Source organism: Balaenoptera physalus, assembly GCF_965194825.1.
Source record: "Balaenoptera physalus genome assembly, chromosome: 15".
Taxonomy (NCBI): Eukaryota; Metazoa; Chordata; class Mammalia; order Artiodactyla; family Balaenopteridae; genus Balaenoptera; species Balaenoptera physalus.
The window spans coordinates 43,775,447-43,794,072 of record NC_138894.1 but is presented as its reverse complement, the minus strand read 5'-3'; the positions used below and the strand labels follow the sequence as shown (position 1 = coordinate 43,794,072).

Genomic DNA, 18,626 nt, shown 5'->3' with positions numbered 1-18,626 from the left:
TTGATCTCATCCCACTCTTACCTCTCTATCTTTATCTCCTCCTAGTCCCCCCATTTCTCACTGCTCTAGTCATATTGGGCTCCTCACTGTTCCTAAATCCAGGCATGCTCCTGCCTCAGAGTATTTACACTTGCTCTTCCCTCTGCCTGGAATGCTTTTCCCCCACATATCCTAATGGCTAACTCCTTCACCTTCTTCAGGTCTTATTCAGATCTTACCTTCTCAGTGAGACATTCCATGACACCCATATTTCTCATTGCAACACCATGTCCTATGTGTTTTTCCACTTTATTTTTCTCCTTAGACTTTATTATCATCTAAGCCCCCATATGTTTTACTTATTATCTGTCTTTCCCCCACAGGAATGTAAGCTCCATGAGGACAGAGAGTTTTGTCTGTTTTGTTTACCACTTTACCCAGCCAGTACCTGGAACAATGCCTGGTGTGAGCTGAGAGCTCAGTAAATACTTGTTGAAATAATGAATGAAAGACAAAGACAAACTAGTGCTTATAAACATAAACCACTTTCTTCTACACATTAAGCAGAATGAGTAACCAATTAGTCTAATGTTTTTTCAAGACTTGCCACTGATATGTTATAGGGCTCAAGATTTTTGCAAGTCACTATTAATTTATTACATAATGATAGTCTTGGCTTATTTTACAATTGGAGTATTTTAAGTAATAACTATATGGAATTATTTTTTAAGTATGCAATTCTATAATGAAAAGACAATGGTTAAACGTCTATTAGAAAAAAATTTTTTTTCATTTAAAACTTCTCTAGGTTAAGGAGAAATTTCATTTAAACTTTTCTAGGAAAATTATGGGCAATTTAGAAACCATACATTTTCAGAGAAACAGAAGCCATGGTTGGCCTCTCAAGGGATTTTCCTCAAGAACCACCCTCTACATCAACTGGGTATGTGACTCAACACCAGCTGTCACACAGAAAGACCCCCCTAAGCAGGAGGAATACAAATTCTTATACCGCTATGTAATATTTTTAAATAGAGAAAAAAATCAAACAGGAGATATTTTAGAAACAAAATAAACAGAGACAAAAACAACAACAACAACAAAAAAAAGCAGTGGTATCATGAAAACAGGACAATTTCACAACATAATCCAGAGTAAAAGATTAGTATAACAATGGATTGCAGTTATATAATGGACTTTCGTTGGATACCAAAATGCATTAGAAAGGCCATTTAATTCTCATGCCACTGTCTGGTCATTTTGATTCCGATTCTACCAGGAAGTAAAATATCTGTGTTTTCTTGCCTTATTCTCTTTACTTCTGTGAATTCCTGAGCATTAATAAAAACAAGTTCTCAGTCAGAATTTGATTTCAATCTAGAAGTCTTATTTCCGAAAATCTAGCCTTAGATTTAAAACAGTATTTTCCCCTTTCATACTTTTATTTATTAACTTTTAAGGATCTATATAAAATAAAAATAATGAAAAACTCAAAAGAAAGAAAACATCTTTGAAATCAAAGACTTTAGGAATGGAAGTGGCTTTTCACTTGCACATGAGGAAATGGAGGTCCAAAGGGCTGAGACAGATAACATTTTAGCGGTGGCAGCCGATTTCTAATCAGAAGCCAGGTTTAAGGGTTTCCGGTCCCATGCTGTTTGTCCCACACTATATTGTGGGAATGCTACACCAAAAAATTACTGAAAAAGAGAATTATGTTAAGTGGAATTACTTATTATTTGAATCAAAAAAATATCAGATTCCCCTTCTTCGCCAAAGAAAAGTTAAGGCTTTCTCAAAAAGTATGGAATTTGAAGGTTCTCAATACTTGTAAGAAAAAAAACATCTTGTAGGGAAGATTTTGCTTGGTAATAAGTATTTAATAACTTAGTAAATAATCAATTAGATTAATTTATTATTTCAGGTATTCTTTACCAGTTCACAAATCCAAGAGACAGTTCCCATATTTGGTTGCAAGAATGCAGTATTTTAGAAAATGTATAGCTTATTTTCGTGTGTTCCTCCTTTATAAATATGCAAAAGCCTATTTCCATTCTTCTAAGTTTACCCTAACTTTATTTTACAGCTCAATATGCCCAGCAAAAGAAATGGTAAAGAAAGCATACAGGACACATTTACAAAATGTAAGTATTTTTGTGTCTATTACAAATTGAAGGTCAGACTAGTGACAGTTTTTTTTCCACAGATCCCTACAACAAGCGTATATCAAACCAGTGAGCAAACAAAAAGCCTGTATAAATGGCTTTGTCTTTATGATTAAACTGGCTCACTGATGCGTGCCAGGGAGTGCTGCTTTGATTCCAGGTGGTCAGCATATCCCTCTAGTTAATGGCATCCAGAGGGAAATGGCTCTCCTCTCTGGCTGTCTGATTCTTTACTGCCTGCCTGAGCTGCCTGCCTTTTGCCCCAGTATGTTAGAGGCTACCTCAGTTACTCACTACTTGTCCCCAGAATGAGGTTAATTTTTTGTCAAAATCATGACTCCTCTTAATGGTGGAAGAAATATTCTGATTCTAAATCTCTTATTAGAATGAAGAGGTAGGGAAAGTGTTCCTACACCAGCATTCCCTAACCCCCTGCCGTCATCCTCATTCTCCAGTAGACATCCAAACATCCATTCACACTCAGTGGATATTTATCAAAGATGTTTCTGGGTCCTAGATGCTAGCAGTAAGCAAGATTGATTCAGCTCATGCTCTCATAGCACTCACAATCTGGGGGTGGTTTGGAGAGGGAGTACAGAAAAGAGACATTCAACAAATATTATAGGAAATGTTCAACAACAGTTGGGATACGTGTCATGGAAAAGTAAAAGAAGCTATCAGAGCTTGTAAAGGTGAGTGTAACTTAATGCAGGTGAACAGGGAATCCTTGCCCATGGAAGCAGCATTTAAACTGAGAAATGAATAGGAATTGGCCAGGGAAGGGGAATAGTGGTGGTGAAGAGTCCCAGGCAGTGCAAACAGCCAGCAGAAAGAAACTCTGAGACATGAAGGAGCTAGGTAAGCAGAGGGAAGAGAGAAAAGGCTGAAGAAGGCCTAAGCCAGACCATTCAGGGAGTTATAGGTCATGGTAAAGTTTGGACTTTATTATAAGTTTTTACAGGGCTTTGGGGAAAGAGATGACACAAGCATGTTTTTAAAAGATCAGTTTGACCACTCTGTGGAGAATAAGTTAGTGGAGATAACCAAGAAAATGTATGGCACTAGCAGCTAGAAAGGTGTCTGTTATGGACTGAATGTTTGTGCCCCCCACATCCAAATTCATATGTTGAAGCCTTCATCCCCAAGGTGATGGTATTTGGAGGTGGGAACTTTGGGGGTTAATTAGGTTTGAATGAGGTCATGAGAGTGAAGCCCCTATGATGGGATTAGTGTCCTTATTAGAAGAGGAAGAGTGAGAGATATCGCTGTGACAGTGAGACACAGTGAGAAGGTGGCTATCTGCAAGCCAGGAAGAGGGCTCTCACCAGGAACTGAATCTGCCAGCACCTTGATCTTGGACTTCCCAGATCTCATAACTGCTAGAAATATTTGTCTGTTGTTTAAGCGACCCAGTCTATGGTATTTTGTTATAGCAGCTGGAGCTAACTAACACAGTGTCTGAGTGGTCCAGGTGCTGGGCTAAGGTGGTAGTGGTAAAGACAAAGAGCAGTAGACAGATTGAGAAGTATCCTTGGAGACAGAATTGACAGTACTTGGTGACTGGTTGGACAAAGGGACTAAGAAATAGGTAGATGTAAAGGATGATTCCTAGGTTGATGATTCCTAGGTTCCTGACAAGAGCAACTAGGAGGATGGTGGGACTATTTAATGAGGTAGGAAACACTGGAGGAGGAAAAGATTTGGCACCATAAGTTCAGTAATAGACATGTCCAATTTTGGATATCTATGTACTAGCTATCTGGAAATACTAAGGAGGCAGTTAGATATATGGGTCTGGAACTAAGAGAGACCTGAATGAAGATATAAATTCAGAAGTTGTCAACATGCATTTAATAATTGAAAGGATGGATGTGTATGAGATTCCTGAGAGAGTATAGAGAGATTAGAAGAGAAGAGGAGGGAAAGGAAGGGAAGAGAAAAGAAAGGAAGAGGGCCTACGACTGGCCACAGATCCATACAACAAGCATACATCAACATATATCAAACCAATGAACAAACAAAACATTTATATAAATGGCTTTGTCTTTATGATTAAACTGGCTCGTTGATGTGTGTTAGTGAGTACTGCTTTGATTCCAGGTGGTTTAGCATATCCCTCTGGTTAATGGACTAGGTCCCAAGAGGAGCAAAAGCAACCGGGGGAGACTAGAAAGAGGAACCAGAGAAATAATAGAAAAGCCAGGAGACCATGGGGTCACAGAAGACAAGGAAGTAATTTTTTTGGAAGAAGATGGAAGTGGTCAACTATGGCAAATAAGATGTGTTGTCCATTAGATTTAGCAGCCTGAAGGTCACTACTGATCCTACCAAGAAAAGTTTGGTAGTTGGTAGAATTAGAAGCAGATTATCATGAGTTGAGGACCATGATATGAAAAGAACAAAGAATGAGTAAACTGTTTCTAAAAGCTTAGTTATAAAAAAAAAAAAAAAGTGGGGTAGGGGGAGGGACCGATGGAGTGGTAGGTGAATGTAAGGGAGAATTTTCTTAATATGGTACATATTTGAACATGTTTGAATTCTCAGAAGTTCTCTTCAAAAAAAAAAGTAAGTCCATTGGGCATAATAATTAAGTTTCTCCCAAATATTTTTCACTCATGTTATTCTGTGGGTCAGGAGATCTAATATCACTTAAAACTTTTGATTGAACTTGACAAAAAAAATCTTGGCTTAAGCTAAAAATTGGGGTGGGGGTGGGGTGGGGAGGGGATAATTTATCACCTTATGTAATTAAAAAGTCCATGGTTGGGGATGACTTAGGACATGGTGATATTTAGATGCTCAAATGATCAAGCAGGAACCAATTTTCCCCATCTCTCAGCTTTACTGTCATTCATTTATTCATTTGAAAATATTCATTGAAAAGCTACTATGTCGGACTTCCCTGGTGGTCCAGTGGCTAAGACTCCATGCTCCCAATGCAGGGGGCCTGGGTTCAATCCCTGGTCAGGGAACTAGATCCCGCATGCCACAACTAAAGATCCTGCCTGCTGCAACTAAGACCTGGTGCAGCCAAATAAATAAATAAAGAAAGAAAGAAAAGCTACTATGTCTATTTTAAACACTGGAGATACAATGATACAAAAAACAAACCCACTTTCACTACTTCTTTTCAGCATTTTACTGGAGGTTCTAGCCAGTGCAATAAGTTAAGAAAAAGAAGTTTTAACAGTATAACAATTGGGAATAAATAAAACTGTTATTATATTTAGGTAATATAACTGTGTATTTAGGAAATCTCAATGAATCTACAGATATATTACTTGAATTAATTAGCCAGTAAGGTTGCTGGACACAGGTGTGGGAGGTAGAATTCTAAGTTGTCCCTCAAGATTGTGGTCCCCTGGTGTACATACCCTATGACATTCCCTCCCCTAAAGTGTGGGTGGACCCGTGAATGAGATTTCACTCACATGATTAGTTTATCGTGTATGGCAAAGGTGAAGAAATTTTGAAGATGTAATTAAGACCAGTTGAACTTGAGGTAATCAAAAGGAAGATCATCCGAGTGGCCCTACCTAATCAGGTGAGCCCTTTTAAAAGAGTTTAGACGTCAAAGATGTCAGAAATCAGACATATTTGAAACAAGAGAAATGGTATCCTGCAGGCCTTGAAGAAATAGAATGCCATACTCCAGAGAGGACTACATGACAGGAAACTGCAGTGGCCTCTAGGAACTAAGAGTGGCTGCTAAATGACAGCCAGCATAAAAGAGGAACCTCAGTCCTACAACCGCAAGGAACTGAATTTCAGCAATAATCAGTGAGCTTGGAAGAGGACTCTCAGCCTGAGGTGAGATCATAGGCATGGCTGACACCTTGATTTCAGCCTAGTGAGACTTCGAGCAGATGACCTAGCTAACTCATATCCAGACTACTGACTCATGAAAACAGTGAGAGAATAACTTTATTTTTTAAGATGCTAGGTTTGTGATAATTTGTTATGCAACTATGGAAAACCAATATAGAAGATCAACATGCAAAATTCAATTATTTTTCTATATACCAGCAACAAACAGAAAAAAAAATTAAATTGTTACCATTTATAATTGCACGGAAGTATCAAATACCTAGGAATAAATCTAATTAAAGAATGCAAGACTTACCTACACAGAAAACTGTAGAACTTATGGAGGGAAATTGAAGATAACCTAAATAAATGGAAATATGTGCATTGTTCATGGATTCGAATTTCAATGTTGTAAATACGTCAATCTCTCCAAATTAATTTATAGATTCAATGCAATCCCAATGAAAATCCTAACAGATTTCTTTGTGGAAAATAGCAACCTGACTCTAAAATGTACATGGAAATGCAAAGGGCCAAGAATAGCCAAAACACTCTTTACAAGAAGAGCAAGATAGGAGGACATACTCTACCAGTTACCAAGGTTTACTATAAAACCACAATGTAATACGGCATGGTATTAGGGTAGCAACTAAAGATAAAAAATTCTGAAACCTCTTACAAATCAAAAAATAAAAGACAGGTAACTCAATAGAAAAATGGGCCAGGCAGTTGAACAGGCACTTCACGGAAAAGGATATCCAAATGGCCACATGAAAATGTATTTAAACTCATTAGTCATGAGGAAAATGTAATATGATATACTATACTACACATCCACACTTAAAAGACTGAAAATACCAAATGTTGCCGAGGATGTGGAGGAACAGGTACATAACAGGGTGGTTTCATGCGATCACTTAGTTCTTTTAATTTAAAAAACTTTTTTATAGTACGATCATTTTGGAATGTAATTTGGCAACATCTTCTAAAGTTGAACATACGTACACTCATGTACACTCTATGATCTAGCAATTCTATTCTTAGGAATATATCTGATAAAAATGCATGTATATGTTCATCAAAGGCATTTATAATAATGTTGAGTGACAGAAGCCAGACACACTGGCTTCTGAATACTATATGAGAATGAATACTATACTTCTATTTACACAAAGTTGGAAAACTCAAAACTATGGTGTTAATAGTCAAGAGGAGAGAGGGGGTAGTGACTGGGAGGAGTATGAGGCGGGTAATGTTCTATTTCTTGATCTGGGTGGTAGTTAAATATGTGTATTCACTTTGTAATAATTTTTTACTCAAATTAGTTTTGTGTGTTTTTTTTCTGTATGTGAATGATGTATCAATAAAAAGATTTTAAAACAGTGCCAAGCTTCCTGCTCTCATGGACTTTATATTCTTCTGTGAGGATCCCTGCTCTCCTCTGTGTTGGTGGCTTCGATCTCAGGCTTCAAGTGGTGGGAAGAGGTAGGAAGATAGCTCCCAGCAGCTCCTCGTCTACAACTTCCCATGTTCAAACCAGAAGCCAAGGTAGGCTTCTCTGCTGAGTCTTACAGGCTCAGCAAAGTTCCAGGTTGCCTCTCTCTGGCCCTGATTGAGTGATGCTCCAATCCCAGTCACTGAGGCCAGTGTGAGGTTCTTAACTGGGAGGCCTGAATCACAGCCAACCCTAAAACCAGAGTGAAATAGAGTCCACTTCACCAGAACACATAAAATAAGAATGAGGAAAGATGTGGTTCTCCAAATAAAGAAAAACGAAACAAAACAAAACAAAAAACAAAACTGGGGCCCCATTTCAGAAAAGGAAATAAATGTGGGCTGAAAACCCAGGAAACGTGTACCACGGGTCTCCTGCAAGTGAAAAACCAGATTTGCCAATTCATATTAGGTCAACTTCCCTTTAATCTCTTTCATTTACCACATGTTTCAGGGATTTGTTTTGCTTGCTTCTTCCACTACTAACATGATTGCAAATAGACTCTTTTCTTCCCTTTCATTAGCTGAGAAGTAAGGTACTCCCTGTTTCTATGGCTTTGAGACAAGCCGAAAACAATCAACCAAACAAAAATTAACAACAAAAATCAGTTTAGAGTTTTAAATATCTGTGTCTGCTAGAAACTACAATGGTTAATAAAAAATAATCAGACCTTGGGAAATAAGTTCTATTTCCACTCACCTTCAGAGGCTCCTTTCAGGTGCCTCAGGGGATACCTTCTCTGGTAAGCTTTCTTTACCATCTCCTTCCCTGATCTGAGTTACTCAGCTCCTCTGACTGCTTGCTTACACTGTACTGTAATTTCCTGTTTTCTTATCTGTCTTACCCACTGCCTCATGTTTTCCTTGAGGACAGGCTTTGTCCTATATCGCTGTATCACCAGTACAAAGCTCACTGTCTGGGACATACACGATGGAGGGTCAATAAATATTTTCCGAATGAATGAGTGCATCATATCCCACTTGCATTTAATTCTGGTAACAGCCTGTGAGATAGAGATGATTAGCCTGAGGCTTGGAGAGGTAAGGTAGGTGACTTGCCCAAAATCACACACAGGTAAGTGGAGTCAGGATTTGGGCTTGGATCTATCTGATGCCAAAGTCTGGGCTCTTGGCTACTGTCTTGGTCAAAAATGTTCATTTATTTGGAATAAGATTCAAACTCTAGCTTGTAAAAGTTGTCCATAATTGCATCCTATCTGCCTTTCTAAGCCTTTCTGTCATTCACCTTCACGTATCTTTCCTCACAGCCCCTGAACAGACTTGGGTTTTCCTGCCTCTGTTTTTGCTAGGCTCTGCCAACTCTGCCTACTAATCTTATCCCTTCTTCAAGGATCAGCTCAGATGTCATCTCTTTGATGAAATGTTCCCTTATCATTTAGCCAGAAGTGACATCCTCCTCTTCTCAATTGTCATATCCTTTATTTCCTGAGCCATGGACATGGCATTTACGACACACTAGTGTCCTGTTCAAGCTATTAGCAGACCTCTTAGTTTCCATATTAGACTACTGCTCCATGGCCTGTCCCTCTATGGCCCCTCGTGCAGTGACTTGCACATGGTAGACTTTAAAAATGCTGGATGAATAAATGGTGGCAATGGTGACTTTTGGGTATGCCACCCATCTCCCTCCCTGTCTAGGGCTTATGACTGTGCAAATCATTGTTAAATCTGCCTCATATCTCATATCCTCCTCATATTCCATAGTCTGTGCTCTCTTGGGACTCAGAGGGATCTTCTGCATTCAGAACCACCAGCTCTTAAGTTGGCAAATTGAAGTATAGAAGGGGTTTTTTTAGCTGTCAACAACGTGGTTTCACAAATAGTTTGGTGACATGGCTTTGTGAATAATACATCTTTTTTTTTTTTTTTTTTAGTTTAGAAGGCCTAGTGACCATGAGAGGAAAAAATAAGGGAGTTTATTCTAGGTGTTTCTAGAGCTGAGGTAATTTGGTCTGTTAACAGTACAACCTGAAGTTAACCAGAACCCAACTAACTAGCAGTAATTGGCACCTCCAATGACACACACACACGCGCGCGCGCGCGCGCGCGGAAGAGGGAGAGACAAAGAGAGAGGATTTGCCCTTAGGAGAAAGAAACAAATGACAAGAACAGCACAATATTATCAGGTGCACTCAAAACAACCACTAGCAGCATGTGCCCTCCTCTCAATAACAACATCATTTCCAGAAGTGAAGCAACTCAAACTTCTGAATCATGCAACGTGATAGAAAGATAGAAGGGTTGGGGCTTCCCTGGTGGCACAATGGTTAAGAATCCGCCTGCCAATGCAGGGGACACGGGTTTGAGCCCTGGTCCGGGAAGATCCCACATGCCGTGGAGCAACTAAGCCCGTGAGCCACAACTACTGAGCCCAAGTGCCACAACTACTGAAGCCCGTGCGCCTGGAGCCCGTGTTCTGCAACAAGAAGCCACCCAATGAGAAGCCCGCACACCGCAGCGAAGAGTAGCCACCGCTCGCCACAACTAGAGAAAAGACCATGTGCAGCAACAAAGACCCAACGCAGCCAAAAATAAAAAAATAAACTTATTAAAAAAAAAAAGATAGAAGGGTTTACCAGAAAATTCATTTAACCAGCACATGTCATTTCCCACAAATTGTGGTTAAGCAGTGTTATATCTTAAGACTATAGTGAGCTGCCTAGGAGTTGTGGGCAAGTGTAATTCCTTAAAAAACAACAGCTTTTCAAAGTTGTTGAAGGGAAGAATTATAGCAACTAAACTAACTAGAAATGGAAGCCATTTTCAAAAAGAAACCAGAATCCTCAATGTACAGCTGGAGCAGAAGATTCTGGAGTGCCTTGTTTTCTGCTAAATTGCAGGCTCCAATGATCAGGTTTCAAGTTTTACTGCAGCAACTGACTCAAAGTGATTACTTAGCCTGCAAAAGAGAAAAGAGTGTAAAGGAACAGGATTGAGGTACTGAAAATTGCAATTAAAGAGGGCACATGAAACTTGATTTGTTCCTCCTTTAAATCTGGTTGAACAATACATGGACAAGAACAATTAAAATAAAGTTTAATATTAATGGAAATACTAGAGAAGCAACTAAGATTTCTGGAGACATTTTTAAAGGCGTAGTATTTATAATGGCAAAGGGGCATGGAGAAAAAGGCTGAAATATGATATATTGAGTAATGACACATATTAGCATTTGATGACAAAGTCAACAATGTCAAATTTCAGGTGATTAGAACCCAAGAACTTGGTGGGCTAACCCTGAAGATGCTGCTGGAAGAACACAACAATAGCCATTGTAAGGTTGGAGGCAAATTAGCATGGTGAGCCAAGTGGCCAATACATCAGATCTTCAGATGATGGTGATGATGAGGAGGAGGAGAACTGGTGTGTTCACAGCTACTTCCCCATTATTTGAAAAAAAAATTTCTTTGAGTTTCTTTTTGTTTTGTTTTTCTCCATTTCTTGGATTACCTTCCTTGCACCTCTTCCTCCCTGCCCCACCCCCAACTCTGCATATCCAAATTCTACCTCTTCTTCGAATAAACTTTTAAAAATGCAGTTTATTCCAGAAAGTGATTTCTGAGCTCACTACTAAGAAAAAGCAAGCCTCTTCTCTTTATCCCTCCTCCACACCTCTTGTGAGGCACTAGTCATTTTCTGCCTTATAATATGGATACATATAATGGGGCTTGTTTCCTACACTAGACCTTAAGCATAAGATTCATGATTTATCTCTGTATTCTCTACATTATCACTTCTTTCTTATGTATAGAAAGCAACCAACAAATATCTGTAAATAATTATAAATTTGTGTTTAGTGAATGGAATAGTAGAGATGGAGTTGCACTGATGTAACTGTCTTATCCAGATTCTCTTTGACCAATGTCTCATCTTTTCAAAGGCTAAAGATGCAGTTCTTATGACTTCATGGGCTAAGGATTATCAGTATTAAGACAACATATGATACATATGTTTTAGAATCTTTATGTGAATTAACTTTATAAATTTAATTATATTTTAATGCCAGAGGGGTTTTGCTATTTAGAGGAACCATGTATAGGATCCTTTTGAAATACTTAGCTCCTCCTAAGTATTTTGCTGTAGTTTTAACACTTGGAGATAGTTTTTTATTTAAAAAAATATTTATGTACAATAAAAGTCACTTTTTTGATGCATAGCGTTATAAGTTTTGACAAACGCATAGAGTCACATAATTAAGACACAGGACAGTGCCATCACTCAAAAAGTTCCCTGATGCTGTCCCCTTGTTAGTCCATCCCCTCACCACAAACCCTTGACAACCACTGACCTGTTCTCTGTCCCTATAGTTTTGCCTTTTCCAGAATGTCATATAAATGGAATCAGATAATATATAGCCTCTTGAGTCTGGCGTCTCTCACTTAGCATAATGCAATTGAGATTCATCCATATTGTTGGCATATCAATAATTTAATTCTTTTAATTGCTGAGTTGTATTCCATGGTACAGAGGTATTACAGTTGAAGGATATTTGGGTTATTTCCAGGTTTTGGCTATTATGAATACATCTATTATAAATATTCATATACAAGTCTTTGTGTGAACTATATACTTTTCTCTTGGGTAGACACCTAGGAGTGGGATTATTTGGTCACATGGTAAGTGTGTAACTTCATGAAAACTGCCAAACTGTTTTCCAAAGTTTCTGCAGAATTTTGCATCCCCATCAACAATATATGAGAATTGCTCTGCACCCTAACCAGCACTTGGTATTATAAGTTTTGTTTTTAGAAACCATTCTAATGAGTGTATAGTGGTATCTCATTGTAGTTTTAATTTGTATTTCACTAATAACCAAAGATGTTGTGCATCTTTTCATGTACTTACTTGTTATCCATCCACTTTAGTTAAAATATCTGTTGAAATCTTTTTTTTCCATTAAAAAATTGGGTTATTTCATATGGCTTGCCTTTACTTAAATAATTTCTTTAAATCACATAATTTTGTAGAAAAAGAAGAAAATTAAAATCATCCATGAATCCACAATAGGTGATAACTATTTTTAAATATTGGTATATGTACTTCCCATCTATTTTTTTAATGTGGGTTTACCCTGAATTTCCTTGGTTGCACCAGCCTAAATATATAAACAAGGTCAGCAAGTAGTAATAAGTCAAATGTAACTCAGGTCCTTTCTATGCCTTGTTCACAAAATGCTTAAGATAGAAGAATGGAGGATTCTTCAATGGAGAAACTAAATAGCCTTAGAAAATGATATTTTCACATACTGGCTCTAGGTAACTGGCCAATAAGAAGGCTGTGGTATCAACTGATCACCCTAAGAGAAGCCCATCATTTGACCTGTTCCCTTCACCCCAGCAAGTGCTTTCAATTTACTTTTTTAGTTGATTTCTGTCACTTAGAAAAAGAACAGAGACCTAAGAGTCATCCGACAATTAAGAAAAGCCTTGGACTATTACTCAGCCATAAAAAAGAATGAAATAATGCCATTTGCAGCAACATGGATGGACCTAGAGATTATCATACTAAGTAAGTCAGACAGAGAAAGACAGATATTATATGATATCACTTATATGTAGAATCTAAAAAATGATACAAATGAACTTATTTACAAAACAGAAACTGACCCAGACTTAGAAAACAAACTTATGGTTACCAAAGGGGAAAGGTGGGGGGAGGCTGGGATTAACATATACACACAACTATACATAAAATAGATAATCAACAAGGACCTACTGTATAGCACAGGGAACTCTACTCAATATTCTGTAATAACCTATACAGGAAAAGAATCTGAAAAAGAATAAAAATATGTATATGTATAACTAAATCACTTTGCTGTACACCTGAAGCTAACACAACATTGTAAATCAACTATACTCCAATATAAAATAAAAATTTAAAAACAAGTCCACAACATCAGAGGTAACAAAGAAAAAAGGAACTTGGAGGAAACAAAGATGATGCAGGATGCAGAAAAAAACCCAAAAAACAAAAAACACCATTTTTAAAAAAAAGTACTTGAGGGAATTCCCTGGTGGTCCACTGGTTAGGACTCTGTGCTTTCACTGCCAAGGACCTGGGTTCAATCCCTGGTCAGGGAACTAAGATCCCACAAGCCGTGCAGCACAGCCAAAAAAAAGTATTTGAAAACTAAAAATACGATCACTGAAATAAAAAGTCCCAAAGAAGATCAAGAGGAGAATATTGAAGACGAAGAAGACGAGGCGACAGAAAGTAGGGGAAAAATGTAAGAGACTTTAAAAATCAAACAGAAATTCCATTGTTTAGCTAGTTAAGAGTTTCAGAGAGCACAGGACAAAAATGAAGGAGAAAAAATTATAAACGAAATCCTAGAAGCTGTATCTGATGTAAAGAACATAATCGCCAGGTGAAATACCCAGCCCAATGATTGAAAAAAGGTCTGTAACAAGGACATGATGATAAAATATTAGTACACTGAGCATAAAGATCATAAGACCTTCTAAAGAGGGGAAAGATGATTGTATCAAAAGGAAGAAGAAACAATAACTTCAGCCTTCTCAATAGTATCACTCAATTCTAGAAGACAATGGAATATTATCTTCAACATTCTGAAGTGAAATTATGTTTAGCTAAGAATTTTATATCCAACCAAGACAGTGTGAGGGTAGAATAAAGACATTTTCAGAGACTCAAGATCTCAAAAATTTATGTCTTATGTATCCTTTCTAGGGAAATTACTATTTCAGAAATATAAGAGAGTCAACCAAGAAAGATGACAAGGTGCCCAGGAAATGGGAGAGCTAACCCAGAGGATGGTGAGAGAAGTCTTAGAATGCTAGAATGACAACCATGCCTCAAAGTCTAAGGCTCATTCAGTCCTGATTAGATCAAGAAGACAGATTTTTTTTTTTTTTGAGAAAAAATGTGGAATTGATAGATTGATGGTTCTGTGTTTGGAGGCTTGGAAAAAAAATATTTCTAGCCTTTTGAGACTTGAAAATCTTTATATATAGTTGTAATTAAGTAAGTTCTGACTACTGGCTTAAAACATTTTTGCCTTGTGACATTTTTGCCAAAAAGTCTTGCCATGTGACATTTAAAGATTATGATAAATCTATAGTGGGAGGAGGTGGGGAAGGGAAGTGGAGGTGGAGGTGGAGTAAAAGGGCTAAATCCTCAACCACCATAACAGGATGTCAATAGACAATGTCTTAAATTGATAAATCGAGAAATAGCTGAATGAGCAAAGTACTTAAACACAAAGAGGTAAATAATAGATAAAACAGTTAGAAATTAAAAGTGGCAGCCTCTCAAGAGCAGTATGGATAAGAGATGGAGCAGAGGTCCAACTGTATCCCCACATAAGTCTTCTAGAATAATTTATTTTTTTAGAACCATGTGCACATATTACTTTGATGAAAAAAACACAAAAATTAAGTAAAAATATTTGCATACACTCTTCAGATAGAATTGGAGTTGATGTTTCAAAAGGCTTTACACTTTTTAGGTTTTTGCTATATACTGTAAAATTGTCTTCTAGAAGTTATCAGTTTTATTGCCACCAGCATGTATAACTAGTATCCATTTCCCTACCTCTTTGCCAATCTATATTATTTTTTTTCAAATCTTTGCCAGTTGGATAGGGGGGAAAAAGTTTCTAACCATTATTTGAAATACATTTTCTTTAATGGGCCCTACTTACAGTTGAGGCTAAGTGGCATTCTGTCAGTTTGCTTCCTGTTAAATTCCTGGATTGCTACTTGATGAAATTGCTAATCTTCTATATGAGTATATGTCTTAACATCTAGACCTAGAGCTAGACAGACTGCAAAAATTGCCTTAACTGTGAAGTAACAGAAAACATATCTCAAACAGAATTATTGATCTGATTTCCCAAGCAAGTACCTCTTCCTGACTTTCCTACTTCTGTTTAAGACCCTAGTAATTTTGGACCCTTTCCTCCATATTTAGTCAGTCAACTAATGAATCAACTTTGACTCTACGTAGACTCTTATACTTGTTTCCTTTTTATCCCCTCTTACCACTCAAATGTTGCTTTTGCTTTCAGAAGAATTTTGATAGGTATTTCCAAATTTCCCTTCCAAAAGATTTTATATGAACTTATATTTCCACCAATAGTGTAGGAGAACAACTTTGTCCTTGAACTGTCAACACTTGGTACCAAACTTTTTGATCTTTATCAATCTAATAGGTGAAAAATAGATGATACCTCATTGTTATTTTGATTTGTACTGCTTATGTATGTAGCTAAAATATATAATTTCTGCCTACATGTCAGTAACCAACATTAGGTAACATAGACAGGTTCAGAGGCAGGGGGTTCACAATGCCAGCATTTCACTATACAGCCTTTACAGTGCAAGGCAGGGAGGAAGGGGGCTGGAATGGATGTTGAAGCCAACGTCATTTTTCTCATATATGACTTCTGGGTTTTATGTCCTTCTCTACCCTAAGATTAAAATTTTGCTCATTTTTTATAACTTTTTATTATAAAACCATTGAAATACACAAAAGTAGAGAGAACAGAATAACGAACTTTCTGGTATCTATCACACAGCTTAAAAATTATTAACATTCTATATTTTGTTTCACCTATTCTATGCCTAATTATTTTTCTGAAGTCTTCTAAAATAAAATCTCAGATACTGTATTATTTTACTCATGAATAATTTAGTAGGTTTCCCTAACAGGTAAGGAGTTTTAACTGATGTATAACACATACACATTAAAATGTATGGCTCAATTAACTTTCATAAAATGAAAACACTCATGTAACTACATCTCATATCAAGAAAGAGAACATTACCAATACTCCAGAAGCCCACTTTCTGTCTTCTCCAGGTTATTACTATAGGGAAGAAAAAATTTTCTTTGATCCTCTTAGGGTCCCTGGATGGGTCTGACAATTAAACTGACAGAGACAGGTTAACAGGAGAAGAGCATACAAATTTAATATAAATTTTACTTGACATGGGAGCCTTCATATGGAAATGAAGACACAAAGAAACAGCTGTGTATTTTACACTAGGTTTGATGAAGAGTGGAGAGTGATGGAGGAAGAGGCTAGGTTAAGGAGTATGAGATAATGTAGTAAACTCGGGGAAATTCACAAGGCCTGTTTGTTAGGATGCTTCTTGGTGTTCCTTTGTCTTCCAAAATTAGGATGCACCTTTACTCCAGCTATAGTGAGGGCACCTCTCACATGAGAGTTTTATGACCTGTTTCAGAGGAGAAGGGTAGGAAGGGGGATGAGTAGGGGAAGGTCGGAGAGACCTTCTTGCTCTGCTGTTTTTTCAACTCCTTCAGTTTAAAATAGTATTTCATTGTATGAAAATTTCATAGGTTTTTAACCATTCATTATATTAATGGATATTTGGGGTATTTCCAATTATTGGCTATTGCAAAAAGTGCTGCTATAATCATTCTTTTTTTAAAAATTATTTTTATTTATTTATTTATTTATGGCTGTGTTGGGTCTTCGTTTCTGTGCGAGGGCTTTCTCTAGTTGTGGCAAGTGGGGGCCACTCTTCATCGCGGTGCGGGGGCCTCTCATTATCGCGGCCTCTCTTGTTGCGGAGCACAGGCTCCAGACGCGCAGGCTCAGTAATTGTGGCTCACGGGCCTAGTTGCTCCGCGGCATGTGGGATCTTCCCAGACCAGGGCTCGAACCCATGTCCCCTGCACTGGCAGGCAGATTCTCAACCACTGCGCCACCAGGGAAGCCCCTATGATCATTCTTGTACAAGTCTTGCTGCCCATATGTCTGCATTTCTCTTGTGTATATACCTCAGAGTACCATCACTGGACGATAGGGTATGCTTATGTTCAGTTTTAGTAGATACTTTCAGTTTTCTAAAATGTTTGTACCAAGTTACAGTCCCACAAGCAGTGTATGAGAATTACAACTGTTCCACGTGGTCATCAACACTTGGCATTGTCAGTCGTTACAAGCTGAGTTCCCTGGGAAGTAGACTCTGAGAAGGAGATGATCAAACAAGGAGTTTATTGGGATCAACACCTGCAGAAGGGAAAGGGAGTCAGCAGGACTGGACAGAGGGAGGTGTTGGACTGTGATGCAGTTTCAACCAGTGACTCAACTCACCCCACAGAGAGCCAAGTTTTGGGGCCATTACAATAGTCCCCGCCCTGCCACCATGGCTGCTCTGTTTATATGTCTATTAGATCAGCATAGGAGCTGATGATGGAGGCTGAGTGAATCAGCCAGCTGAGTCATTTTGTCTCCTGGTGTTTAGTGCCTCTTCTGTGGTAGATGCTCTTGGTGGGTGTTCACATGCAATCTTCATATCCACTTTATCCCCACTCCTATACGGCCATCCCACCCCAGACTTCTTCCTCCCTGATCTCCCAATCTTTCTTCTTCCAGGCCCTGACCAGTTGGCCAATGCTTTGTCACTGATCATGACTCTATGTATATTCTAACCTCCAGCCGCTTCTCTTTCCACACAAAGTGGATGATGAGTATAGTGAGATAAGTGTTTACAAAAGCACCTTGTCAGTGGTTCTCCATGCCCAGGCTATATACCTCAGGCCAATTAAATAAAAATCTCTGGGAGTGGGACCCAGACATCAGTGTTTCTTTAAGGTTTTCCAGGTGGTTCCATTGTTCATCTAAAGTTAAGAACCACTGCTCAGGTGTTCAGCTTTCTGCTAAAACTTGAAAGATAGTGTTTCTCCAACTTTTTTGTGCATTAGAATCAACTTGTAGATGCAGATTCTTAAGCTCCAAACCCACAGATTCTGATTCAGAGAACTGAATTAAGGTCCAAATCTTTGGATTTTTTAAGTCACCCAAGAGATGGGTGGATACAAGTCAACCAAAGAGCTAATTCTGACAATCTCTGATATAAGTAAACCAAGTTTCTTGCTTATCAGGAACTCAAATCTCATAGAGAGCAAGTTATTTTAATTGGTGGCAGGAGGAATTTTAGCAAAGAGTGTTGAAAATCATCTCTACAGGATTTTAGAAATCAGATAATTCATTATCTGCTAGTATGACAAATAAATCTGTACTTGAAAAATAAACGGGTCTGAATTACTGTGAGATACTAAATAAACTTATATTTCAAGCTCTCCATAATACATTTGACTTTTTTAAAAGCCAGGCTATACTATTGAGAACGTTTTCAAAAGGAGCACCCAACCTAAAATTACAGC

At 37.9% G+C, this 18,626-nt stretch overlaps 1 protein-coding gene and 1 long non-coding RNA gene across 2 annotated transcripts in view; one reads left to right on the top strand and one right to left on the bottom strand.

The window, feature by feature from the left end:
- Positions 1 to 18,626, bottom strand: part of VPS54 (VPS54 subunit of GARP complex) — a 132,594-nt gene that overhangs the window by 100,452 nt on the left and 13,516 nt on the right. The gene's annotated exons all lie outside the window — the stretch shown is intronic.
- Positions 2,077 to 18,626, top strand: part of LOC309643725 — a 37,886-nt gene continuing 21,336 nt past the window's right edge. Inside the window, exon 1 of the long non-coding RNA XR_014254032.1 lies at positions 2,077 to 2,123. This is a non-coding gene — a long non-coding RNA (uncharacterized lncRNA). The remainder of the gene's footprint in view (positions 2,124 to 18,626) is intronic.